General features: G+C 50.9%; 1 protein-coding gene across 3 annotated transcripts in view; it reads right to left on the bottom strand.

The window, feature by feature from the left end:
- Window positions 1–27,394, bottom strand: part of IRAK1 (interleukin 1 receptor associated kinase 1) — a 956,043-nt gene that overhangs the window by 560,617 nt on the left and 368,032 nt on the right. The window lies entirely within an intron of this gene.

Genomic DNA, 27,394 nt, shown 5'->3' with positions numbered 1-27,394 from the left:
ACATGTTGTAGCTAAGCCTCAAGTATACTTGTATCTGCCACGCCCAGCTACCGGAGGGTTTGGTGCGCATTACCAAATAAACAAACAATTGCAAAATACTTTTTTTCTTATCATGATACTTAAAATGCATGTACACTCAAGGTCTGAATGGAGGGGGCAACAGAGGTAAGTCTATCGTGTGGTTAGGGGGACCATTCAAGGAAATGTGCACCAGATCAGAACATTAAGCATATGTGATCCTAGTGATGGCGGGGGCAGTTGGGGTGGGTTAAAAATGGAAATCAAAGGACCCTCCTACGGAGCATGAATGGGTGGGAAAAGTTTGGAACTTTGCAGCCCTGGAATGGGTAATCTACTCTCTACAAGGAGACCATCAAGAATTTTTGGCGGATTGGTCTCAGGTGTTGGAGTCAGAAAGGGGCCAGAGGAATCTGGTGCCAGAAGAGAATGAGACTGGTGGGACTGGTGTGAATAATTATGAACATTCAAGGAGTTTATGTTTGGGGATATTTCAAAAGGATGGCCACGATCAGACTACAGGGGTAGGTGGGGCAGAGGGGGTTCACTAATTTTAGGTAAATTGTGAAAATGCTTATAAAAAGTTATATGGAAAAAAAATGTATGTATACTAAAACAAGTTGGAATAAATACATTGGAGGGGCAGGGTCAAAGAAATCGATAATCTGGGAGAGAAAGGTGGAGTATCAGAGCTTTACCAAATATTCGTCTATCAACAGCTCATATTAGACAATGTAATTTATTTCTGTTTTTGTTGTTGAATGCTGCATGCCAGGCAGACAATGACAAAAAACAGGAGCTTGTTCTATCTTGGTTTAGCTGTGGCGATACGTCTTATGCTATAGCTTGAGAAGTTTAAAGGAGAAAGACCAGTGCGATGACAGAGCACACACGATTATCTCAGGCTTTATTTAAGCAGAAGTAAATAAAAGAATCCTTGCAGACACATCTGCAGGACTTTTGTGGTCTATATGCAGTGACCCTGAAAGCCTGAGGCCTAAAGGTCACACACAACCGTGCAGTGTGCTGTGCGTCAGGCTCCCGGGGACTTAGTACCCAAAGAGCAAGTAGTGAAGGAAGGAAATAGCCGGAGGCCAAATCCCACAGCATGTAAGTGGGGGAGGCCACACCTACAAAATGCAGCCTTTTGTACTGGAATCCTTAAGTATGGGCTTTTTTAAGCAGCCTATAATCATAGATCCCAGATGGATCAGCTTCTTAGTCTTTTGGCAGTAATTCTCGATTCACAACTGCAAAACTCCTCGCTCAACAGAACATGGAACAAAAGAGCATTCAGGTCACTTGTTATTTACGGTTTGCTCTATGTCCTTCAACTACTCTTTGCCTTAATGCCTCTTTGGTGGCGAGATGCTGTATGCATTATAAATCCAGAACATACTGTGAGAAAACAGGTGGTGTCTCAACTGCTAGTCCCTGGGGATCTGTCATCCAGGTAGCCAGGACACAGTCATCACTTTTGCAACAAGGTCCTGGGGGTGGACCAGTGCGGGAGGATAACCTGGGTGAGAGGTCTTCAGGGAGTGGGAGACTGGATTGCAAGAAGTGGCATCCTTCCCTCTGCAACACCTTTACCCCATCCTACTAGGTAGGATATAAAGGAACCCTACCCCTCCCCCTCCTTTCCCAGCAATTTCACATGGACAGCTTGTTATAGGAGAAAACAGACTTACATCGAGCAGTGTATTTGACATGTCCCGCTACTGTGGTCAGGCGAGGTCAGGCAATTACTGACAATCACTCATACCAGGTTGCCATTAGACACACCCACACGCATAAAGAGCAGAGCACGAAAGCACACTCTTAGTGAGGCAAAGTACACCAAGGTACAGCAGTTTCAAGTTGGCAGCTGAATGAGGGGAGAAAGGCGGCAAACCTAGAAGGGTCAGTAAGAAGGGAATTACCCTTGATCTGTTCGGCAAGAAGCCGTTACTTTCAAGAAACCTTCAAGGCAGAAAGCGTAAGGCCAGGAAACCAGACTGAAGAATCCTGCATTATGTGTCGGAGATACCTAAGGCCCTCCTGCATACCTGACCAAGGCGGGGGAGGAACAGCAGCAACTGCTGTGGTATCGTCCTTGGCTCCAAGAATAAAGAAGCACAAGAAAGATCAACACAGCTGGTGAGTTAGGGAGACCAATGCAAAACCGGTCTCTGTTGAAGTCAAGGTTGCAAGCGGCAACATTGTATAACTAGCATTGGAACAAACATTGTTAAACACGTGTGATGAAAGACGCAAGTAAAGCCAAATTGCTGATCAATGTTTGAACTTGAGAAGAAAGATACAATACCATTGCCAGAGCGGTCCGGCACCATGGATGCGCTCAATCGAAGGTCTCTAAAGTATCCCGCCATGAGAAACGAAAGTTAAAGATTAATGAGAATAATTGTGTGAGGTTAATCTAAGTGGTCCTGCAACGGTTTAAGCAAAACCCATAGCACATTCGAAAGTCTTTGATTTGGATATCAAGAGGATCTGAACCCGAATGAGGGTGATCCATGTCCAAGCCCGAATGAGGGAGACCAAGTGTGAGCATTGTGACAAAAAGGGGGTCTCAGTCTGATGAGGGAGACCCATGATTAACATTGAAAATGAGAACGTGTGCATGTGAAAATCCTGATAGGAACTTTGAGAAACTTTGAGACTTGGTTACGACAGACCCTCTGAGCTAAGAGACTTATTGGAAAAGAGGCATTGGCAGAAGGCCAAGATATCTGTGCTTCAAACTTTATCCTCATGGGCGAGAAGCCAGAGTGTGCGAAGCTCGAATGTGCCGACTTGCCATGCGCTGAAAACGTGGGGAAGGGAAGCCAACTGATCAATCGTCCTGACATATTTCTTGAACATTTTTCTTTTTTGCATACACCATTGTCCCACACCCTTTTGTATTTAGAAGTAAGGATTGGCAATATGTTTATTAGTATAGGCACTTATTTGACCGAGACTTGACTAGGACTACGTTTTTATTTGATGGTCATAGCTTCCTCCCATCCTTAGCTTAAGGTTCAGATAGGCGTTCAACCAACCCATTTGAAGTTCAATAAACACCCTTGAACTGTAATCACGTGTGCCTGTCTTCACTGTTTTATACCATGCCTTCATTACAATACATACAACATTCCAACATATTCTGCTACTGATGTGGTGACAATGAAGAGATTGACCAAGTGGTGCTGTGATGGTTGCACTAGGTTTATTTTTTACAGGCTGGGTACCCAAAAAGACTCGAGTATGGTGGACCAATGCTCTAGGCTATCTTTATGGTTTCAAAAATATGCCATCCTGAAACAACAAAGCTTGTATATGCACGTTATCAACCTCAAAACTACATTCAATGGTGTTCCAATGAGCAAACTGCAACATTGTCTATTGCAATCCCGATCACCAAAGCAATTTTCTAGTTATATTCTAATAACACTGCATCAGCAAGATGGGAAGTAAAAGAAGATTAACTTCGAGAAAGGGGTTAGACAAGGCTGCGCGTTGGCCTTGATTCTGGTTTGCATTTATATTAATGCCCATGCAAAAGTGCTAAATAATATGCAAGCAAAGCCCATAAACTAGGTTGTGATAAAATCCCAATATCGCTCTTCGCGGATGACGTGGTAATGTTGCCCAAGACCATAAGTGCTCTAAAGAAACTAACAGACACATTTATAAATCTCTGCCAACAGAAAGGACTTGAATTGAATATATCCAAGACTAAAACAATGATGGGTCCAAATACGAATACATGTAAAAAGAAAATCAGTTTAGTAATCAAAGGTGACCCTGTTGAGGAAGTACCTAGGTTTGATTAGCCCAGCATACAATTTGCTAGAGATGGGGATGGAATAATCACAAGGCAAAGTCTATATCCTCTTTGAAGCACTCCGCAGAAGAAACTTCAGTTGTCATGCCCGTTTGGTTGGAGGGCTGTAGGTCCCAATCTCGCAGTTTATAAAAGTCAAGTGAGACAGGCTGCATTATTAAGGGCAGAAGTTTGGACCCATACCAGTGGGCACAGGTTCGCAGCTCAAAGAAATAGCTTCTCAGAAATAGTAATATGCTTACCCAACTCAACGCTCACTCCAATTTTGCATATTGAACTGAATTCGTTAGGCATCGAAACTATTATGGAGACACAGCCACTATTCTATTGGCTATGATTCTGGTCCACCTCAGCATTGGTTAAATACAGAAAAGCAGCGCTGAAACTAATGAATTACCAGTGTCATATGTTATCTGACTAACGTCACTAAGTGTGCATTTGTACAACAAAATGACATGAAGCACTTTTCAAAAGGTCCCAAAAGGAGAGTGGCACAAAAGCAGTTTGCCTCACACCGAGTTGGGTGGTAGCCCTTAAATGTGGTGGTAACGGGGTTACCGCCACATTTGCTGCTCTGCTCCGCCAATCTCAAGCCTGGCGCGTTTACCCCCAGCTCACAGAATCCCCATCTCAGAGCTGGGGATAAACACGCAGGGAAAATGCCCATTTTCGGCGCAATTACCGCCGTGGTGTTACCGCACAGTAATTGCGACTAAAATTCTCCATTGGTTCCAATGGAACCGACGGGGAATGGGGAGTAACGTTTAGTGTCAAACCCGTGATCCAGCGGTAATACTGCCAGACAGGTGGGCGCTAACGCAAATAAAGTTGGGCGTTATCCCAACTTGTAGTGAGGCCCATTGTGAGGAGAAAATCTCAGCACAGAAACAGACCCTGCCCAATGATCACAGTATTTATTTTAGCGGATTGTTTTCAACTTGTTACTTTAGCTTATTGCCTTAGTCAAAATTGTTAGCCTGTTATTTTAGATTGTTGTGTCAGTTTGTTAATTTGATGACTAACCCAGTCATGGAATTACCATACAGCGACCACCTGCATTTCAACCAACAACTAGTCAAACCACAGCATGGTGCCATTGTAAAAAAAACTGTTCGATACTTATCTAAAAGCATTTGAGGGTAAGGGCTGTGTCCCAAAAAGTAAAACGTCCATACTATGGAACATCCGGGGAGTGGAAGGGTGCAGAATACTTGAATGTCTTCCCAATTGGTGAGGGTGTGGGAAAAGCCTGAGACGTATACCAGGCTAAGCAACACACTCTAGCAGAACAGGTGAACCTAGGTTAAATGTGGTCATGGAACACAATCACTTATTCTCAGGCAACCAAAGCATTAATGAAAAAGTAAGCACATATGTGGCAGTGCTGCGTGGCCTACCGAAAGATTGTGACCTTGGACCTCTAACGAACAGTTCAATACGAGACCAAATTATGCACAGCACACATCACAGGAACCTATGAGAAATTGTTGATTAATATTGAGCAATCGCCAACTATGGCAAAAATGGCAGAACAGTTGGCAGCTTACACACAAACTTTAGTAACCACCAACAAGGGGGAAGTAAACAGTCTCCATAACAGAATACTTAACCCTCAGAGACAATCTCCCAAGGACTAGCACACATCAGCTAAGACCATAGGGCTAGAAAACACATGGATGCTTCTTGATGTGTGGGGCAAAAAGATGAGTGATGGCTGGGTCTCAACATAGTTATTGGGACAGACAAATATCTCCAATCAGGGCGGGGACATGAGGATTTAGCGAGTCCTGACATCAATCCCAAACCTTACTGAGGGATACCACTCGGCATACTGGGGTCACATATGGTGGAACTAGAGTTTATGGGGAGGAACGTGCATAGTAAGCTATGTGCAGCAGAAAAGGGAGCACCTCTAATAAGCTGGAGGCACCAGAGAGATCTAAACAGCTGCTTAGACCCAAATGATCCCAACCCAGTGACAGTGACTTCTGCGACAGATTTGCAGATGTTATCAATCCAGGTTTAGGGTATCTGAAGGGTTTCACCCACAAAATAATCCAAAAGAGGTGCAATACCTGTGGCACATAAGGTCTGGTCAGTTCCACTCATGCCGTGAGAGCAACTCAAGGAGGAATTGGACAAACTATGTAACAATATGGTCATAGAAGCAAGAGAGGTAGGGGAGTGGGGTTCCCCAGTAGTAATTTCAAAAACAGAAAGAGGTCATGAGTATGTGCACAGACCCCTCCCCCCCCCCACCCCAGGTCACTCAACAGACATATGGGTGGACTGACACCCTCGCCCCAGAGTGCTTGAAATGATATCCCTTCTGGAGGGAGCAAATAATTTAACAATTTCTCTCCAATGCCTATCAGAAGGTTCAATATAGTTAGTAGGGCTACTGGCAATTCCCTGATCTATCCAGGTAAGTCAAGTAGTGAAAGCACAATTGATCAGGGCGACCAAACGAGAACACCATGCCCATACATTCAATAAATCATAGCAGATGCTGCTTTTGTAGCGTTTTGTAAATTAATTTTAGTGTTTGAACTGGTGATTTGATACAGAAAGCTAGTGAGAAATCAATGTTACACAGGACACAAGGTGTAGTAACTGTACAGGTGAGACAAACTTCAACACTTGTCAATACATTTTGTGCAAGACAAACAGAGAAAAAAGGTCCCACACAGTCTTATGGGATCATACAATCTAATTCGGAAAAAACAAGTTGATTTAAACAACTGAAAATGGTAACAGTGTTGGCATTAAACACTGGGAAAAGAAATGTCGCCACAGGTGTGTTTCGGCCACTGGTACCTGGTATATTGTGCTTGGAATTGGGTGGCCTTCATCAAGACAAACAAAGGTTTGGTGGTGGAACATTGAATGTAGAATCCCGTCTTGCCCGTGTATTGCTTGTTTAAATGTTTTTTTTTGGGAATCCACTCAAATTAATGGTGGGTTCCGATCATGATGCAACGGTAGACTACTTCAAAGCTTGATCTTGTCACTGACGGAGTTGCCAGGAGACATTTGAAGCGAAAACCAGAGGAAAGGCCCCAGGAGGGGGGATATCAAATAAAGGAAAAGGGTATAAGATACCCCAGAGAGAAAACATCAGAAGCAAAAAGGTTTAAGTTGCTAAGAAGAAAGGGAAATGACTAAAGACATACAATAGAGGATCTATCAAGTTCCTGGAGAACAAAGGTTTAAGCACATATCAAGACCTAAAGAAGCTCATCAGGGAAGGTTACCGCACCCAGATGAATAAGTAATACAGACTTAGACCACATTTTGGAACTGTTGCAGATTGGAAAACCTGAGAGAAAGCTGAGAGGCCTGGCTAAAGGGAAGCTACCTTATTTCGTTGTTAGTTTTAAGTGCTAGGGCCAGATAGGATTAGATTGTTGGACGGAGGACATTTTGATTTGCATGTCTGATGGCTGACTAGCACCTATAGTTAGTTAGGTTAGGCAGGGAAAACCCCATAGCAATAGGGCAAGATAGGCCTGTGAATTATTTTTTTAACAAATAAAGAATATGCAAATTTTCAACTTGCGCCAGAATCCTTCTGGCTCGCCACACATGCCTAATGTATGCTTTCAAGAGGATATCTTGAATTTTGCAAAGTAGGTTGCCCAGCATGCTGCATGCCTGAAACAAGTGTTGAAAATCCAAAGAGACAGGACGGACCATAAACCTAGAGAAGTGTATATTTATAGTAGTAACATATCTATGGCATGTAATCGATAATCAAGGCATTCGACCGTAGCCTATTCTGGTTGATGCTGTCAGAAAAGCACCAGCCCACAGAACAAGTAAGCATGGAACACATTCTCGGGGCTCGCTGAGTACTACTCAAAAATCACAGAAGATTTTACAACAAAGTGTGCTTCTTTGTGTGAGCTACTAAAAAAGAATACGTTAATTTAGTCAGAAGTACATGACCGAATATTCATGCAAATAAAGAATCTCATTATTCAGGCGCTGACCTTAAGCATGTTGAGCCCATTGGACCGCAACATTCCGGCAACTGATGCTAGCAATGTGGGCTTGGGGCAATACTTAAGCGAGTAAGCCAAGGTCAAGAGGTTGCGATTTCCTTCGCATCACAAACATTACAAGGAGCAGAAAGGAACTGCTCTGCAGTAGAAGAGGAAGGTCTTGCATGCCGCTGGGCTGTAGATCACTTCAAATTTTGCCTGTGAGGCATTCCTTTTGTAATTAAAACAGATCATAAACCTCTAGCACATGCATTACCAGGGCAAAACACATGCACTTCACCCAGGATAAATAAATGGGCATTAGCCCTCCAAGAATACAATGTATCTACAGTACACACTACAGGATCAAAACATTTTTGTTACAGACCTACTTTTGCATCCCCCAATAGAAACAGGGGAGACAGCCACAAGCGAGGGACCATGGGCTGCAGTGGCCCAAGAAACCATGTTAGAACTGCCAATGTGGAGGCGAGAAAAAACACATGCAGAGTTGAGACACCCGTTGCAAGTTGGTGGAAGGTTGGTCCAAGCAAACAGAGGGGTTAAGCCCCTTATTTCACCAACTTCATAATGAATTGTGGATAGAGGGAGATCTCATTCAGAGTGGAAAAGATTGACCCTCCCAAAAGGGTATAGCTCTTAATTACTTAATATTGCCCACAGAGGTCATTCAGGATGAAGCAAGACAAAGCTAAGACTAAGGGGGGAGGTACTGGTGGCCCAATATGGACACTGAAGTTAAGAATGTGGTGGTACATTGCTTGACATGTACAGCTATTGACAAGTCTCATTTAGCAATTGAACCTCCCTTAGACCCAGAATAATTCCGTCTCCACCCTAGGTAAACACTAGCGCTGAACACAATCTGCCAGGACCATATAGAGGGAAAGCATTTTTATTTGTGCTTATGGCTTACCATGAGTAGAGTAGTCCGAAAATGCCACAGCCGAGTGAGTGAATGTTTAATACTGTGTTCAGTGATGAAGGATGAGGGATTTCCCTCCATCTTGTTAACAGGCAATGAAGTTCCATTTCAATCAGATGCAGTAGCCACATTTTTAAATGGGGAAAGGGTACAGCATGAAACAATGGCCTTGTACTGCCCAAGACAGAATGGGATGGTAGAGAGGTTTAACAGTTGTGAAAGGGACCTTTCAATTAGTTCACATGTCAAACCTAGATGCCCAAGTATGGTTTGGGCATATCGCACAACCCACACTCCACCACAGGGATTACACCTTTCATTGCCTTGAGGGGTAAAATACCAGTGTGTGAGATGTCACCAGAATAGCTAGGGGCAGCCGGACCTGTGACTGAACAGACAGAAATGTATAAAAAGAGCAGATTAAGGGGCGTGGCTAGGAGCTAGAGCGAGAAGTATGGCTCCTGGACCTAGCCCGGCAACCACATGAAATGTGGCGGCATCTGCGCCCAAAAAGACGGTTCACCTCCTAACGACCCTGGCGAGCATATCAGGAGTCGGGAGACGAGGCAGCTCCCGGCCTTAATCAGCAGGACTTGAGCCTGGCGACCGCGGTCGCACCCACCATGCACGGCTCCAAGATAGTGGCTGATCCCTGAGGAGAATATCGGAGGGCGGGGAGAAGAGCGGAGGGTGGGGAGAGACGGCCGGGAAGTTACTTGGGCCCCCAGTACTGCTGATGAAACATCTCTCCGGGTTGCGCCTTGGAGGGCCTGGACCTCCCCCGGTCACCCCTCCTGGCCTAGGGGGCCACCACTGCAGCTGGGTGTTAGCAAAAAGTTTAGGGGTTGCCACATGGAAGGAAAATTACCCACAATTAAGAAATCTTTCCTGTTTTCACCAGGATCTAGACTTTGCCAGAGAAGTGCAGCCTTCTGCCGCACTCCTCTGGGCTTTCGCTCCATTCTTAAGGGGAAACTGACATGCCCTTAAGACAGTCAGTACCGGGAAATGTTGTTTTCCGTAGTTTCTTTATCATGTTGCAGCTTTCGCGCAACATGGCACAAGAGGGCACTGTAAGGAACAAGTTACTTACCTGTAACTGTTCTCCAGCATGGGTCTGGCATGGATTCACATGCTCATGAATATTCCCCGTCGTCAGGCTGGGAATCCTCGGTAAAGAAAAAAACAGTATCATTTTCGTTTCTGATCTGTCTTTCGTAGTAGTAACCAATCACTGATCTCTGCGTCATACTGACCACAGCCAATGACTGCCCTCTACCTAAGCCCCGCCTCTGGCAGCCATCTTCAGATTTGGAAGCACGTGAAGTGGCAGTATGACCAAGTGAAGAGCCGCAGAGGGGTAGGCGGGAGGGTTCGCATGTGAATCCATGCCAGACCCATGCTGGAGAACAACAGTTACAGGTAAGTAACTTGTTCCTTCTCCAGCATGGGGTCTGGCATGGATTCACATGCTCATGAATAAAGAATACATAGCAGTACACACATGCACAACCACAGGAGGTGGCAAAGGCTCAACATTAAGCATTACATCAAACTCAACATTAAGCATCTTACCTCCTCACCAGGCTCACCTCAGGCGAACAGGTTGCGCAGCACTGCTTGGCTGACCCTGGACTCCTCCCTGGAATCCCGATTGACGCAGTAGAATTTCGTGAAGGTGTGCGTCGACCTCCACGTAGCAGCCCTGCATATGTCCAGCAGGGGCACACCAGATAGGAACGCCGTGGTAGCTGCGATCGCTCTGGTGGGATGGGCTCTCGGACGGCCAGGCAGCGGTCGGTTTGCCAACCGATGACAGTACATGATACAGCCGGAGAGCCATCTGGAAATGGAAGCCTTCGAGAGAGCCTTCCCCTGATTGACAGGTCCAAAGTTCACAAAGAGTTGTGACGTCTTCCGAAAACACTTCGTGCGGTCCACGTAGAACTTCAGCGCTCTAGCCACATCCAGCGAGTGCAAAGTCCTCTCAGCCGGCGACGAAGGCGACGGGAAGAACACAGGTAACACCAAGGGTTCGTTGAGGTGGAAGTCCGACGGCACCTTGGGCATGAAGGAGGGGTGCGTCCTGAGCACTACCCTCGTGTCGTGAAAAGTCAAGTACGGGGCCTTGCAGGAAAGGGCCTGGATCTCTCCCACCCGTCGTGCGGAGGTGATGGCCACAAGAAACGCTGTTTTCCACGACAGAAACTTCAACGGGGCCGAGTGCAGAGGCTCGAACGGAGGTCCCATGAGCTTGGTCAGCACCACGTTGAGCTCCCACGCCGGGGCCGGAGCCTTCACCGGCGGGAACGATCTGAACAGTCCCTTCATGAACTCTTTCACCGTCGTTCTGGTGTATCGGGAGATCGCAGCAAGATGAATCTTGATGGACGCGTGTGCCAGTCCAGCTTTGGCCAGCGTCAACAGATACGGCAGTACTTGGGGAGCCGTAATCCTTAGAGGGTTAATCTTCTGTGCGTGGCACCAGACAGAGAACCTCTTCCATTTGTGTCCGTAGCATTTAAGAGTCGAGGACGCCCTGGCCTTTGCAAGAACCTCTCTGCAGTCGGCCGGTAAGTCGTATCCTCCAAACTCTAGCGCTGCAGGAGTCAGGCCTGCAAGTTCAGCGACTTCGGGTCGTGGTGGAGGATGGCGCCTCCTTCCCTGGAGAGCAGATCCGCGTCCACTGGCAGCTTGATTGACGGGGACGCTGACAAGTCCAGAAGGTCCGGGAACCATATCTGCCTCGGCCACGCAGGAGCGACGAGGATCATCCTGCACCGTGACCTCTTGAGCTGGTTGATGAGCCGGATCAGCAGTGGCAATGGAGGGAACAGGCCCTCCCAGGGGAACGAGAAAGCATCGCCCATGCTCCTCGGCTGGGGAAACCTGCTGGCGAACCTCCGGCACTTGGAGTTCGTCGCCGTCGCGAACAGGTCGATCTGGGGTGTGCCCCACCGTCGGAAGAGGCGATCCACTAGATCCTGCCGTAGTTCCCACTCGTGGCACGAGCGCAGCACCCTGCTGAGTGAGTCGGCGATGGTGTTTTTTATCCCTGCCAGATGAAACGGCACCAGAAACATCCCTTGGGCGACGGCCCAATGCCACAGGTCCTGCGCCTCCTTGGACAGTGCTGGGGACCTGGTTCCGCCCTGTTTCCTGATGTAAAACATGGTGGTTGTGTTGTCGGTGAAGATCCTCACCACCTTGCCCTTGAGGGACGGAAGGAAGGACCTGAGGGCCCAAAACACTGCACGGAGCTCCAGGACGTTGATATGGAGGGACTTCTCCGTCGGGAGCCAAAGGCCTCTCGCGTGCAGTTTTTCGGTGTGCGCTCCCCACCCTTCCAGGGAGGCATCCGTGGTCACTGTCTCCTGGTGGCCTGGGGTCTGGAAGTCCATGCCCGCCGTCAGATGCGCGCGGGTGCCCCACCACCGGATCGCTCGTCGGAAACTCTCGTCGAGTGTGATCCTCTCCTCGAAGCTGCCAGTCGTTTGGATCCAGCGCGCGTCCAGGAACTCCTGCAACGGGCGCATCCGGAGCCTGCACAGGGGAATGAGGTAGATGCAAGAAGACATCATTCCGAGGAGGGACTTGATGGACCTCACCTTGGCCGCGTCGGCAACCAGCATCCGCTGTACCTTGCCCAGGATGGACCTGGTCCTTTCCTCCGACGGGGAGGCCAGAAGGGACACTGTCGAGCTTCGCTCCCAGAAACAGTGCATCTTGCGCGGGTACCAGGTGGGACTTGGCGTAGTTCACGGAGAATCCCAGGTCCGTGAGAAGTTGGACGGTCCTTGCCGTGTGCTCCACGGCGAGCTCCCTCGTCTTGGCTCGGATGAGCCAGTCGTCCAGGTAGGGGTAGACATGGATCCCCTCTCGGAGCAGCTGCGCCGCCACTGGTGCGAGGCACTTGGTGAATACCCTGGGTGCCGACCGTAGTCCGAAGGGAAGGGCTCTGAACTGATAGTGACGCCCTTGGACCACGAACCTGAGAAATTTTCGGTGCCCCTTTAGGATGGGAATATGGAAGTAGGCATCCTCCAAATCCAACGACGACAGGAAGTCGCCCTCCTCCAGCTGACCCAGGACGTGCTGGAGGGTGACCATTCGGAACTTCTGTGCCTTGATGAACTTGTTCAGTCGTCGTAGGTCTAGGATGGGGCGCCATACTCCCGTCTTCTTCTTCACGAGGAAGTATCTTGAGTAAACTCCGGAGCCCCGAAGCCTCTTTGGGACGAGTTCGATGGCGCCCTTCCTGAGCATCGCCTTTACCTCCAGGAGCAGCTGAGGGACGTGAAGCTCTTTCCTGGCCACAGGGGGGACGCGCAGGCACCTTCTTTGAAACTCGAGCGCGTGGCCCTGGGCTAGGGCGTCCAGCACCCAACGGTCGGTGGAGATGGACTCCCACACGCTGACGAAGCTCGCCAGCCGGCCTCCCACCGGGGTGCTTCGGTGGGGGCCCGACCCCACGGCCGGTTCAATCCTGCTTCGACGAGGCTTTGCCGCCTTGACCTCCTTGGCGAGGACGGCGGGGTCCGCCTGACTTGCCTCGTCCCCTGTAAGCTTCCTGAGACGACGAACGGGCCGCTTGACGGTAGGTGGAAAATCCACCGCCGGAACCTTTGGAGGCGCCCTTGCCTCCACCGCTCCGAAAGGGCGGCCGCCGTTGCTGGAGAACCCCGAGAGCCCGGGCTGTCTCCGTGTCCGATTTAATGGCTTGAAAGGAATCATCCACTGTTTTCCCAAACAGGTTGTTCCCATCGAACGGCATGTCCAGGACTCTGGTCTGTACCTCTTGACGGAAGTCAGTACCCTTGAGCCATCCACGCCGTCTAAGGCACACGCCGTTGCCCAACTGGCGAAATCCTGTGTCGGCGATGTCCGTCGCAATCGTGATGGCGTGGTCCGACGCCACCTCACCTTCCTGCAGGATCTCCAGGGCCTCCGCCCTCTTGTCGTCCGGTAGGAAGTCCGCAGGGGAGCCAGTTTGTACCACAGCTCCCTGTCGTAGCGGGCTACGATAGCCAAGGCGTTGGCCGCCTTAATCGTCGTCGCTGCAGACGAGATGACTCTGCGCCCCATCGTGTCCAATTTCTTTCCCTCGCCGTCCGGCGGGGAAGTCGACGTGGAGGCCGCACCCCCCCCCGCTTTCTTCCTGGCCGCCGCGGAGACGGAGTAGGCTGTGCCCGGAGGCACAAGGGGGCCGCGTCCAGGACCCGGTACTTCTTCTCGTACCGGTCTCTTCTAGCCGGCGTCGTGGATGGGTTCTTGAGGAGGGCGAGGCCCTCATCCCAAATATCGTCCAGTAGAGGTACTGAGAGGACCGTCTTCCTCTTGGCCTTGCGCCGTTGATAAAGGAAACCTTCCTTTTTCTTCTCCTCAGGGCAGAGCTGGAAGAGCTCAGATGCCCTGGCGATCATGGAGTGAAACGATCCAATCTCGTCGGGCGGGGAAGCCCGGGTGGGAGGTGACGACGGCAGATCCTCGTCGTACACCTCGTCGTCCGTACCTGTCGCGGCCGTGTCAGTCCCCGTATCATCCCCTCGAGTCGTGGACGGGGAGGAGGGCTGAACGGGGCGCGAAAGCTGAAAAGGAGGTGGAGGGTGAATCCTCCTTTTCTTGGGGGGAGGGCTGCCAGAAGGTCCTGGTTCTGGGTCCCCCGACGGGAGTGGCTCCTCCGCTGGTGGTAACGGTAGTCTCGTCCTTATCTCTGAGCATAAGGACTGTATAGCCAACAAAATGGCCGCCGAGTTGTCTTGCGGCGCTGGCAGAGGGGAGTCCGACGGGCGGTCAGGGGCCCCGTCGGCACCCTCGACGATATCGTCGTCTCCTGCGTCGGGATCCCTCCCGACGGGCTGGTCTTCTTCCATGCCAAGGCCGTGGCTTAAGACCTCAATCAGCTCTTCCTCAGAGGTTGAGGCCGAATCCACGACGACCCCCTGCCCCCCCTTCTTCTCCGCCGGAGGTTTCACGGGGGTCCTGTCGATGGGCATAAAAGAGGACTCCCTCCGCGGAGGCAGGGAGACTCTGAGCCCCGAGGTCGCCACCACTGGTGTAGCCTCCACAGGCTGAGCCAGGGCCGCCCCGACTGTCTCGATAGAGGCCTTGGCTGGATGGAGTAAGGCTTTCACCACCTTAGGTGCGCTCACCGCCTTCTCCTTGGGGGGGGGGGGGACACTGCCTCGCTCCCCCTCCGATGGGGCCTTCGAGCTCGACCGGGGCCTCTCCAGGAGCTTCGCCGGGTGCTCGGCCTTCCTCTTACCCGACCCAGAGCGTTGGCTCGTGGTTGATGGTGCCGGGGAGGGTGCGCCCTGCCTGGCGCCCGTAGAGCCCGACCGTTCGGCGCTCCCGGTGCCAGCGGACTCGCGGTGCTTGGCCTTGTGTTGGACCCCCGTCGCCGGGGTGTCCTCAAAGGTCTTAGAAGACCGCTCAGATTTCTTCCTCCTTCTCGCCGGACGGGCTCTTCCCTTCCAGCCAGTTGGCGAGACGTTGATGGCGGTCCTTCATGGTCCGCTCCGACATGTTGCCGCAAAACGCAGTCCTTCTCCACGTGCGTCTTGTCCTCATGTAGGCAGTAAAGACGAAAGGAGTGCTCGTCTTCCTTAAAGACATTCTGCAGCTGGCATCCAGGGCAGACCCTGAACAGCTTTCCGGGCGTCGAGCTTCCCTTCTCCTGGGCCATGCCCGAGATGGGCCTGAGAAACTTCTGGAGTCCTCCAAAAGCGTAGCTCGACGAAATCTTCACCCTTGAGGGGCGTAGACGAATCCGACACGGGTCCCCGTTGATCGGATGGAGAGTCGGTGGAGCTTGAGGCTCATTTGACCGAAAAAACGAAGTTTTTGAGAAAAAAACGTGAAAAAATAGCACTAACACTCGAGAGCAATAGCACGAGGATCCCAACACATGAACGTGCGGTAAAAATCTGAAGATGGCTGCCAGAGGCGGGGCTTAGGTAGAGGGCAGTCATTGGCTGTGGTCAGTATGATGCAGAGATCAGTGATTGGTTACTACTACGAAAGACAGATCAGAAACGAAACTGATACTGGTTTTTTCTTTACCGAGGATTCCCAGCCTGACGACGGGGAATATTCATGAGCATGTGAATCCATGCCAGACCCCATGCTGGAGAAGCTAAGTTACTGCTCTCTTGGGTCTCTAGTCTTCTACAGACCCTAGATACTCTCTTGGGATCGTTATCGAACGGTGCAAGTGAATCACGGATGGGACTGGTGGCAGCGATCGTTTCTTTGTGTTTTTGAGCTCCTTTTGGCATTTAAGCGCGTTTCTCGCGTTTAGCCCAAAATGGTGGCCTGGCACCCAAAATGGACAGACCACGAGGCTCGTTGTCCTGTCCGCTGACCGTCTTGCCCTCTTCACCTTCCCCAGGTCGAGCCGACCCGGGGCCTTCCTTATTTGGGCATGTACTTTCCCGTGAAACACAGATGCTTTCACGGGCTTCTACAGACCTTGTGTGTGCCTCCAGGATGTGGGTTGGGATGTCTGGTCCCAATACACATCCTGTGTGCCAGAGAGTCTAGGGTGGTGTGAATGCCTGGGACCTCCGTGGTCCGCGATAGGTCCACGTATGGTGTGAGTGTTTTGTGAGCGGATCTCCCATTGGGTCCCCTCCGTTTTGGCGCGAAGGGAACCGTGGATAAGAGGGGGCTGGAAACGCCACTACCATGTCGATCTGAGTTCTCACGAACAAAGGAATACAGGAGCCAAGTATCCTGCAACCACGAGGCTGAACCGAGGAATCGCTGGTGACCTGCTGAAGAACTGCTCCTCTGCACTGCTGTCGCTTTGTGAAACCCTTTCTACCTCTGATCGAACGAGAAGGCCTGTACTGGTACTTCGACCCTTGGAATAGTGGGAACAACTATTCTCGGCATCTCCTGCACGTAAGCCTTCGGAAGTATCTCTGGGCCATTCAGCAGACTGACCAGCCTACCCAGGAGCCTTGCTCTGTAACCGCCTTCAGGTTGTGTTGTATTACGAGTCCTTGTCACTCTCACACGATTCATACACTTGGCATTCCCAGGTCTGAAGTGAGTAGTGTACATTGGGCTGAAATACACAAGGCCGCTCCGTTGCCCTGCTGTGGTAACAAACTGTGCGGGTTCACTGCGTTTGGGACGCCCTCAACCTCTGCTGCTGCGGAATCTACACGACGACGAGACGTCCCCTGCTCCTATCTGAACCTGCCAGCACTGAAACGGACGCAGAGAAGCCTGGGTCTGCTTGCATCGGGGACCGGTGAGTAGCATCACTAGGAACTGGTCGCCCTCCTGCAGGAGCCCATAGCTTTTCCCCGCTGTGTCTAACAGCACGCCTTTCCGTACTCGCGCTCTGATTCTGCCCACAGTGGAGGCTGCGCTTGAGTCACGGAGCTCTGTTCATCTTCATTTGTTCACCGAACTAAACTGCCCCATTCCCTCGAAGAGACTCCCCTTTTTGCCCGTGGGCATCAGCGTGTGCAGGTACTTTCGAGCACAAGGCTCCACTCTTCGTAGGGCTTGGACGTCCTTTTAGTTAGGTGCCTCTGAAGGCAGACTGGGTCTAATTATTATTCGCACTGCCTGTTTTCCCCCCCCATCTAGGTGGTCTACACATTTCGTGCGTCTAACTCGTTAGACTCGTTTGTATTTGTATATATTTTGTATTGGTTTGGTATAGTATGTGTTGGTTTACTTGAGTTTTTTTTTTTTTTTTTTAAATTTTATATTTATTGGTTTTACAAAGAACAGAAAAATGCAAACATTGTTTAAACACAGTTGTACGTCCCTCAGGAGGGCAAGTCAGGCACGAGATGCAAATCAGAACAATATGCCAAGAGTCTTAGTCGTGCGACAGTCCCAGTTACCTGAGTATGCTTCGTTGGCTGTTTGCCGTACTTCCTTCCCAACCACTTGGTTTGTTGTACATCACAAATGCAATCGTCTAACATTAGTATCGGTATCGTGCGGTTGGCACAGGGCTAAGCATTGCGAAATATTGGCAGCCGGACTTAGGTGACTCGCTTTTTGTATTTTGTATTGTCCTTTGGACGTGGCATCATTCGGTCGGGTTTTGAGGCTCCTCTGATTTGGAGGCAGAAGGGGGTGAGATATACGTGTTCTTGAAGTCCATCCATAGGGTTTCACATTTCGCAGATTTATTGTGCAAGGAGGCGGTGATCGTTTCCATCACAAATATTTGTAGCGATATTGATCCACTCGGCCTTCCCTGGGATCAGGTGAGACTTCCATTTGGTCGCTATGAGGGCTCTTGCCGCCAACAACTGCTGGGGGGCCAGGCCTTTCACCCGGAGCCACTCTTCCTCGTCTCTTTCAAGGCCAAACAAAACAAGGTGTGGGTCGAGTTCTCTGTGAATATCATCTATCTCCTTAATCCATCCCAAAACCTCAGTCCAGAACACCTTGATGCGCGGACAGCTCCACCACATGTGCCAATAGTTGGCATTTTCTCCACACCTCCTCCAGCATTTCGGGCTCGTGGATTGGGACATTTTTGAGAGTCGGAGTGGGTCATAATGCCATCTATGTAGGAGCTTTATTGCATGGAGTTTGTACTGGCTGGAGATGGAGGATTTGGGTGCGGCTTTGCACATCAGGTCCCATTGGTCGGGGAGTATCTCTTCACCTAAGTCTTTTTCCCATCTGGCTTTGAGGGGTTTCGTGTTGCCACCTCCTGCTGCTAAAAGTGTTTGGTACATCACGGATATGAGGCCTTTCATTTCTGATCTGGAGTCCAGAAGTTTCTCAAAGGCGGTGAGGTCTCTTCTCAATTTTACTCTCCATTCAGGTTTTGTCAACACCCCTTTTAGCTGGATGAAGTGAAATGTCGATAAGGTACCTATCCCCAGTGTCGTTGTCAGGTCCGGTAGTGTAATGAACGAATCTTTTCTCTGAAGTTGTCCTACCCTTTCAAGGCCCGCTTCATACCATGACTGGAATCGCTCCAGGTTCGGAATATGGTCATTTACGCCAGGAGACCATAGGTGACTGAGCAGGGATGGCCAGGTGGTGACTTCTCGCATCTCTTTCCCGGTGCGCCATATGCTCCATATAGTAGTCAATATGGGATGTTGTCTGATTTTCCTCTGCACCCGTTGGTATGGGGACCAGAGCCATTCTGCTACTGTGGCGGGGGACATATAGTGGTTATCCATCTGGACCCATTGCAGGTGTTTGTGGTCCCTAAGGTGTGGGATTAGGACGCGCAACTGGGCAGCTTTATAATAATTCCTTAAGTCAGGAAGACCCACCCCCCCTTTTTCTGTGGGGAGAATAAGCGTGTCATATGGGACCCTCTGTCTCTTCCCCTGCCAGATGAACCGCAGCATGGTCCTCCGGGCCTCGACAAAAAATTGGTTGGCTATCACGATCGGTAACATCTGGAAGGGGTATAGAAAGCGAGGGAGGCACACCATCTTGACGGCATTAATACGCCCCAGCCATGAGATCATCAGTTTACTCCATTTCTCGAGATCTCTTTCAAAGCTTCGGAGAAGCGGGGGGAAGTTGGCCTCGTAGAGGTCATCTAGGGTTCTAGTAATCTTTATACCTAGGTATTGTAATGTCACGTGTTCTATTTTAAGCCCAAGGGAGAGGAACTTTGCCTCATTTTCAACCGGGGCACCTTGGAGGGGAAAGAGGATGGACTTAGACATATTCACTTTGAATCCGGAGAACCGACCGTATTCTTCTATTAGGGCTATGGCATGAGGGATTGAGGTCATAGGTCTCGTTAGATGTAGGAGGATGTCATCAGCGTACAACGCTGCTTTGTATTCGGTCCCTCCCAGCCGTATTCCCTCTATTCGGGAGTCGTCTCTGAGCTTTTGTGCCAGAGGCTCCAGGGAAAGTGCGAACAGGATTGCTGAGAGCGGGCATCCCTGTCTGGTCCCCCTTTGCAGTTCAAACCACCTGGAGTATTCTCCGTTAACGAAAATTGACGCTTTGGGAGAGGCATGTAGTGCTCGTATCCCATCGCAGAATTTGGGGCCTATTCCCACTTTCTGGAGGACTGCACCCAGGAAGTCCCATTCCACCCTGTCAAAAGCCTTTTCCGCGTCAAGCGAAAGGAGGGCCGGGTCGTCCTGAAGACTGTGTCCGGCTTGGACAAGGTGCAGAGTCTTACGCATGGTGTCGGCACCCTGCCTGCCGAGAATGAATCCGACCTGGTCGGAGTGGACTAGTTTGGGCATTAAAGTTTCTAGTCTGGCAGCCAATACCCTGGCATAAATCTTCGCGTCCAGATTGAGGAGGGAAATGGGGCGGTACGATCCACATAATTTGGGGTCTCTACCTTCTTTAGGGATGACAGATATGAGGGCTTTCTTAAAGGAATCTGGGGCGGTCCCAGAGCTCACTATCTCGTTAAAGAGTTCCGTGAGGAAGGGTGACAATTGATCGGCGAAGGTCTTATAGAAACCGGCCGTGTAGCCATCTTCGCCCGGTGACTTCCCTAGTTTAAGTCGTTTGATTGCATCTCTCGTTTCGCTTTCAGTTATGGGACTATCAAGGAGTTCGGCTTCCGTTTGCGTTACTGTAGGAATGGTAATTGGGGACAGATAGGACGCTATGTCAGAGTGAGCCGATAGCAGCTCGGAGGTATATAGATTTTCATAGAAGGTGGCAAAACGCTCGGGTATTGAGCAGGGTAGGTGAGTCGTGGAGCTAGTGGGCTCTGATATCTCCTTAACCTTGCGTTCCTCTCTCCGTTCCCTGAGCCAGGCAGCTAAGAGTGCATCGGCCTTGTCGCCTTTTTCATAGTATGTCTGTTTCAGAAATTGCAATTTCCGCACCACCTGGCCATGTTCCACCAGTCGTAGTTCTTCTCTTTTGCGGTGGGCCATGTCTAGCTTGGCGGAGTCCACTTCTGTTTCATCTCTCAATTCGCTCTCCAGTTGGTGTATTTCACTGCGTAACTTGTTTTCGACGATCCTCCGCTCTCTTTTTAGAGGAGCCCTCGCGTATTAGCACGCCTCTCCACGTAGCTTTCCCAGCTTCCCAGATCACTTGTTTGGAGACCTCTCCATTGTCATTTGTCCTGAAATATTCTTCAATCTCGGTCTCCATTTCTCCCCTGAAAACCACATCAGTCCAAAGGGACCCATTGCAGCGCCAAGATCCTCCGGCGACAGGCAGATCAGCCCAATCGACGTCTGCCAGTACCATATCGTGGTCTGTCCATGTAATCGGAACTATACTGGAGTGGCTTGTGGACTTCGCTAGATCAGGCGAGAGGAATATATAGTCTATGCGCGTGAATGTGCCATGAGGGTTCGAGTCGAAAGTGAAGCCCTTTTCGTCATGGTGCTGTGCTCTCCATACGTCACGTAGGTCGTATAACTCCATCAGGGCAGCAAATTCAGTGCGGGCCCCTCTATGCTGATTCCGCGTGTCGGGGTTGCCTGGTCTCCAGTCTACAGATGGATCCATCCACTGGTTGAAGTCGCCTCCCACCACGAGATGGCCTGCAGTTTCCAGCACTATTTTGGGAATCGTTTTCCTGAAGAATGCGGTCTGTCCGGTATTGGGCGAGTACACTGTGGCAATCGTGACCTGAATCCTTGCAATTTTCCCCACAATCAAGAGGGCTCGTCCGATCACATCCGACCAGGACTTCTCTAATTCAAACCCAACTCCTTTCTTAATGAGGATTCCAACCCCTCCCTTTCTGAGCGGGCCAGAGCCCCAAAATTCCATGCCTCCCCTAGTTCCCAGAACTGTCCGCTCCTCACCCCTCGCAAATTTCGTCTCCTGTATGAGGAGAATGTCTATGCCAGACCTTCGAAATTCTCTATGTACCAGTGACCTCTTGGTAAGAGAGTTCAGTCCCTTCACATTGATTGACCCAATTCTGAGAAGGCCCTTGCCCTTGACCCTCTCATGTGATGCCATTGGCGGTTTGTAGTCTGGAATCCTTCGCCACCAGAGTCCGGAAAGACCTGCAGGTACCCTGTGTCATCGCAAACAAGACACCTTGAAGCGAGTGCAGTGATATTTGTACATTTCCCAAGTGTTCATTACCTCTCTCCCCTTCTCTCGTGTCCCACCATAATCGGTGATGTTCGTTTGAGCGTGGGAATAGGGTGTGCTGCGTCGGCAGCCGTTGACGGCGTCCGGAACGGACTAGGTGGAAACGTACGGTCCGTTGGCGGACCATCAGTGGGAACCGTCGTCCCACGGTCCCAATCAGATTTCCCATCGCTACTTAAGGGTGAGCCCCCATCTTCTTTCCCCCTCCCCCTAACATTATACAGTTTCAACAACAGTAACAACAAACAGGTGAAAAATTCCAACGTTACGTGTGGTTTACTGGTCTCTCCGCGGGAGTTCACATCACTTTTCGGTCCGGAGTGATGCCCCGCCAGCGGCGGCATCCGTTCGGCGGGGTCCGCCATGTAACGATCTCCGCGGGAGACAGTGCCGCCCACTGTGGCCATGGCTGTGGCCAGCTCAAATTTCGCCTGGGTCCCTTGGCTCAGGTCTGCTCGGGAGTGTTGTTGGGGCGTCTATATTTTCTTGATCCCTTTACCCTCTTGCGCCTAGGGCCCTGGAGTTCCCACTGCATTCCCGGGCGCTCGCCGTCGTCACCCTCCTTGCTTCCCTGATCCGCTCCAAGGAGATCGGCGATACAATCTTTGATTTCTTCTTTGGAGCGTAGGATCAGTTTCCTGCTGCCATGCTCGAAGGTAAGCGAGAAAGGGTATCCCCATCTGTACCTTATGTTTTGGTCTTTCAGCCATTTCGTCAGGGGGCTGCAAAGGCGTCTTAGGGCTAACGTCAGTGAAGATAAGTCTTGGAAGATGGTGATTTGCGCGCCCCCCATCGTGAGCGGGCCACCAGACCTGGCTTTTTTTCAAGAATTCTGGTTTTGTCTTGATATCGGTGGAATTTGGCCAGTACAGAGCGTGGGCCGCCAGGCGGTCCTCCAGCTCTGTGTATGCGTTCAGTCTTAGGTTCATCAATGTCTTCATCAGCTGTTAGTATTTTGATGATGTCGTGAATGGCGTCTGAGGTCTTTCTCAGTTTCACCATCACGTTCCGGAATGCCGAAAAAACAAAGGTTATTTCTCCTTTCCCTGTTTTCCAGGTCATCCATCTTGAGCCTTGCCTCGATCTCTTTTCTCGATGTTGCGGATTCGTACATCCATCTGAGTTTCGAGGGTATCAATTGAAGTCTGATTATTCTCCACGCTTTCCAATCGCTCCTCGAAGCTGTCCATTCTCTGGGTGATTGTCGATTTTGCCGCCAAGGTTGGCACCCATGTTTTTTATTTCAGACAGTAGAGTGGCAATGTCTCCTTTGGTGGCCGCAGCACCTGCCTCCGATGGGTCCGTGGCCATGGTGTCTATGTTCCTAGAGGGTGCGGGGGATGGTCCGTAGGCAAATTTAGCCAGTTTGTGGCGCGGGTCCATGCGCCAAATCCCGGGTTAGAGGAGGCACACGCCCCTGGATAGGGGGCCCTACCCTCTGGGAGGATGCACGGGTGGCAGGCTCAGTGTTGTCGTTTGTTCTCGGCACTTCGTGTGATGTGGGCCAATTCCTCGGGTCAGGTCAGCGGGGGGTCACGGGGTAGGGTATTGCTGCTATGCTCACCCAGGGTTGGGGTCACCTGTGCGTTCTAGGCGACCTCTGTTGGAACCTTCTCTGCCAGATTGCTGGGAATCTGTTGTACGTGGAGCACGACGTTTGGGCAGTGTTTGGTGTCCCCAACGCAGGGTTTACATGGTCCAGAAGCGTGCCTAGGCGGGGGTTGCCCCGTATGCAGTGCTGGGCTAGCGGGTTACCCTTGTCCCTTCAGTATGGCGTTTGGCGCGGGGAGCGTATGCCAAGGCAGCCAGCAGTTAGGAGCAACGGTCATGTGGAGATCAGTCTTTCATACGGACCGTGCTGTGGGCGGCGCCCTTCTCTGAATTACGCGTCTCGCGGCCTTCTCAGCCTTCAGGGGGGTCGTCCCCACCTCTACAGCAAGGAGGGAGGACCTAGGGCCGTGCGCCGTGGTTCAGGACTCACCGCCGGGATCTGGCGCGGCCCGGTGTGTAAAAGCACCTCGCTACCCCCGGTGGAGCCGGGGGCAGCAGCATAAGTATAGGGGTCCAGGTCCAGCAGGCAGCAACTGCAGGGGTCGACGCCCTGCTTTATCTAGAGCGTGTCCGATTCCCGGGGCACAGCTCACAACACGCACCATCGGCAGTGAGGAAGGGGGCCTGGCGCCGCGGAGTCTCGCGGTGGGGGTCCTCACTCACCCCGTGTTCATATGCCGGTCCCGGGGGATGTCACTTTTCTGGGGTTCCGCGTCTAGTCTGCTCCATAGGCCCGGGGCGCGGACCGTCACCGCCAGGGAGGCCCGTCACAGGAGCCGCCGCACTCGGGTCTCCCGTGGTGCAGCGGGCGGGCGCTCCTGAAAACACCTCGTTCTCGATGAAATCGGGCCCGATTTTCGTCGGGTTTCTTCTCCGCTGCGGGGGGGTCTCCTCAGACCATAGAATTTCGCACTTTCGCGGTGGGGGGGTCCGTCAGCGGGGGCTCATGCCGCTATTTTGGGACCATGGGGGCGGTGCTCACACGGAGAGGACGTTCATCCGTGCGCCCCCTGGTGGCCAGTCCCGGTTTACTTGAGTTTTATTGTGATTTCTCGCTAGGGTCAATGTTACAAAGGCCCTGTAATAAATGTGTATATATTTTTAATATAACACCTGTTTGGAGTAATTTGTGAGTGTCCTTGCTTTGTGTGCTCATTGCGGGCTTTCAGTCACCCTCACCCTTCTTGAGACCTAGTCTTGACCGCCGCGATCGCTACCCTGATTGGTCTGGCTTGTCCAGAGGTTACCCTGTTCCAAGAAACTAGGCTGGCCTTCTGAACCTCTGCCCCTCCAGGACAGAGTTCAGAAATCCGTCTTAACACTGGGTTACAGCGCAGAGATGTTCTCGTGCCCACAGCATGGCCGGCACCTGGGAGGACGCGTCCTTGCTCATCCCAGACTGGGGCAATGAGACACGGGGAGGGCTCAGCCTCACTACTTCATTGCCTGCAGTACTTTGTGGAGCTCCAACCTGATGTATGGCAGAAATTTAGGGGGCTATACCCGGGCACGCTCCTCCTTGCCCAAAAGTATGCCGCAGAACGAGGGCACTTCCACTACTCGGGAACGCCCGAGCCTGACACTGTGTAGGCGGTCCACAGGGCAGAAGACAAGGTGCATTACAAAATGAGCAGCTTAACCAGATGTCTTTCTGAATGTCTATCAACACTGGACCCTCCTGGCTTTCATATGCCACCGACAACAATCCATCTTAATACACAAATAACGCCTACACAGAGGATACTGCACAAAGGACTTGACCCCAGGTGGCGGGTGAAAGCTCCACATTTCACAATACTGCAGCCACTGCATGCCGGCCACACTGGTACAATCAAGGCTGCTACACATTAATAAAACAAGCAACAGCACACTCCCTGGGCAACCCGATCCAATTAGTCAACTGAACACAGCCTCCTAAACCCAATCACACATGTGAGTGGTGATCGATCCTGGGGGACAGCCACAGTCACCCAGGCCTTGGCAGGAGATAACATGCCCCCAACATCAAGCAACATGGCAAAATTCACTAAAGTTGCTAAACATACAGACATCTCCACGCTGCCGATGAGAGCAGCAGAAACAGCCAAGAAAGGTGAGCGAATGGAAGCCTTGATACAGGCAGCCGCAGCATCTTCAGAGCAACTGGCGCAGTCTGTTACTAAATCTGACCAACACAATCTGTTATAGCCATGACCAGAGAATACCAGAAAGGCACGGAGGAGCTCCTGAATAAAATCACTGGCCCAGATAAAAGACTGGAGGATGTTGAAAGCAGAACGGCTGAGGTGGAGCCAGCACTTTGCGAAAAGAGCTAGGAGATCGGTCAAGGCACTGACCAAATCGCAGCCCTCTAAGCAGATGCAAGGCACTGGAAATGAAGCAAGAGGATGCTGAAAACAGATCCCACTGCAACAACATTCGTTTGAGGGGCATCCTATGCTCAATACCGGACTACTTCCTCAGAGACCTCTTCCGATCAATGTTGTTGCTCCCCGACAGCACCCCAATGTAGCTGGACAGGGTGCACCGCACAGAGACAAGGAAATCACAACTTAACCCACCGAACGCCCTAGTGAGGGTTCATATTTATAAAATCAAGGAGGAACTAATGAGAAAGGACAGACTCTCCCAGTGTCCAGGTCAGAGACCAGTTGGTTGTCCTGTTTGAAGACCTAGCATCCACCACACTACTGAAAAGAAAAAGCTTAAAACCATTAACTGACTGGCTTAGGGAGAGGAATATAACATACAGATGGGGCTTTCCCACAGAGCTAGTCTTCACAGCCGAGGGCAGACACTGGTGAATCCAAACCATGAAAGAGGCGGAAAAGCTTTTGAACCCAGAGGCCTCAAACGAGAGAAATGATGAGGAGCCATCAGCGACCTGGAGTTCGGAGGGAAAGCTCACATCGCCCTGGACTAAGTTAAAGAGAAGACGGAAGCTAAAGGGCCCACCTCATAAAGATAAAAAACCTCGGGGACTTCAAACCACTATCCCCCATTTAGGGTTAGCACTGAAGTACCCCCACAGCGAGGTAGGTCCGAGCTGCATGGACTAATTCACTGGCGGCAGCGAACAGGAAACCGGACAAGACACATAATGAGGCCTCAGGCTGTTTCTACTTGAAGTTGCCGCCCCTGCCTCCCGGCGCTGGGCAGGAGAGGCGCGAACCCCAGGGAGACAGAACCCCCCAAATAACTTGTTCTCAGTATTAAGGTTGGTTGCCGGGGCTGGTTATAGTTGCCCCAATGCACACAAGCTATGCTCAAGTGCTTGTTATTATACTGTTGGTTCAGGGGGATGGGGGGTGGGGAGAATATGTGTGGGGTATTTATGAGCGAGCTGGGAATCAGTCCAAAACACAAGTCACGGGACATTTTTCTAGCGCTATGAGACAGTCCACCTGGTGTTCGCAGGGGGGGAAAAACAACTATGGGAAGTTCACTTAAACTACTACTAATCACCTATGGCCGGCTACCCCGCTGGAGAACTGGTCATGGTGACATGGAATGTCCAGGGCCTCAACTTCCCAGGGAAGCATAAATCAGTAGCGCGTAAGCTGGCGGAGCTGGACGCGGACATTGTGTCCAGGAGACCCACCTTCTCGCTCTAGATGAAAAGCAAGTGAAATCCGACAGGTTTACTAAAAGCTTCTTCGCCACTGCTGGGGAAAAGAGGAGAGGGGTGGCAATATTACTCAGCGGGGAGGTGCCACTCACTGAGATGAAGGCAAACCGGATCCATTAGGAAGGTACATCCTGGTCAAAGGTTATTTATATGAGAAACCCCTCACATTTGCATCTATTTACTAGCCGAACAGCGCACAAGTCCGATTTTTAAACGCCATCACCCCTGACATAGTGGTGTTCGCAGAAGATCATAGGATAGGAGGGGATTTCAACCTAGTTCCGAACCCGGACAATGATAAAACACTAAAACCCACAAACGAGGATTATGCAAGAGCAGTGGGTTTCGCTGAATTTCTCAGGGAAGTGCACATCTGGTTATTTAACAAT

Source organism: Ambystoma mexicanum, chromosome 2p (assembly GCF_040938575.1).
Source record: "Ambystoma mexicanum isolate Mex_15411 chromosome 2p, UKY_AmexF1_1, whole genome shotgun sequence".
NCBI lineage: Eukaryota > Metazoa > Chordata > Amphibia > Caudata > Ambystomatidae > Ambystoma > Ambystoma mexicanum.
Note: the sequence above shows the minus strand (reverse complement) of the source record. Positions and strands in the feature narration are given on the sequence as shown.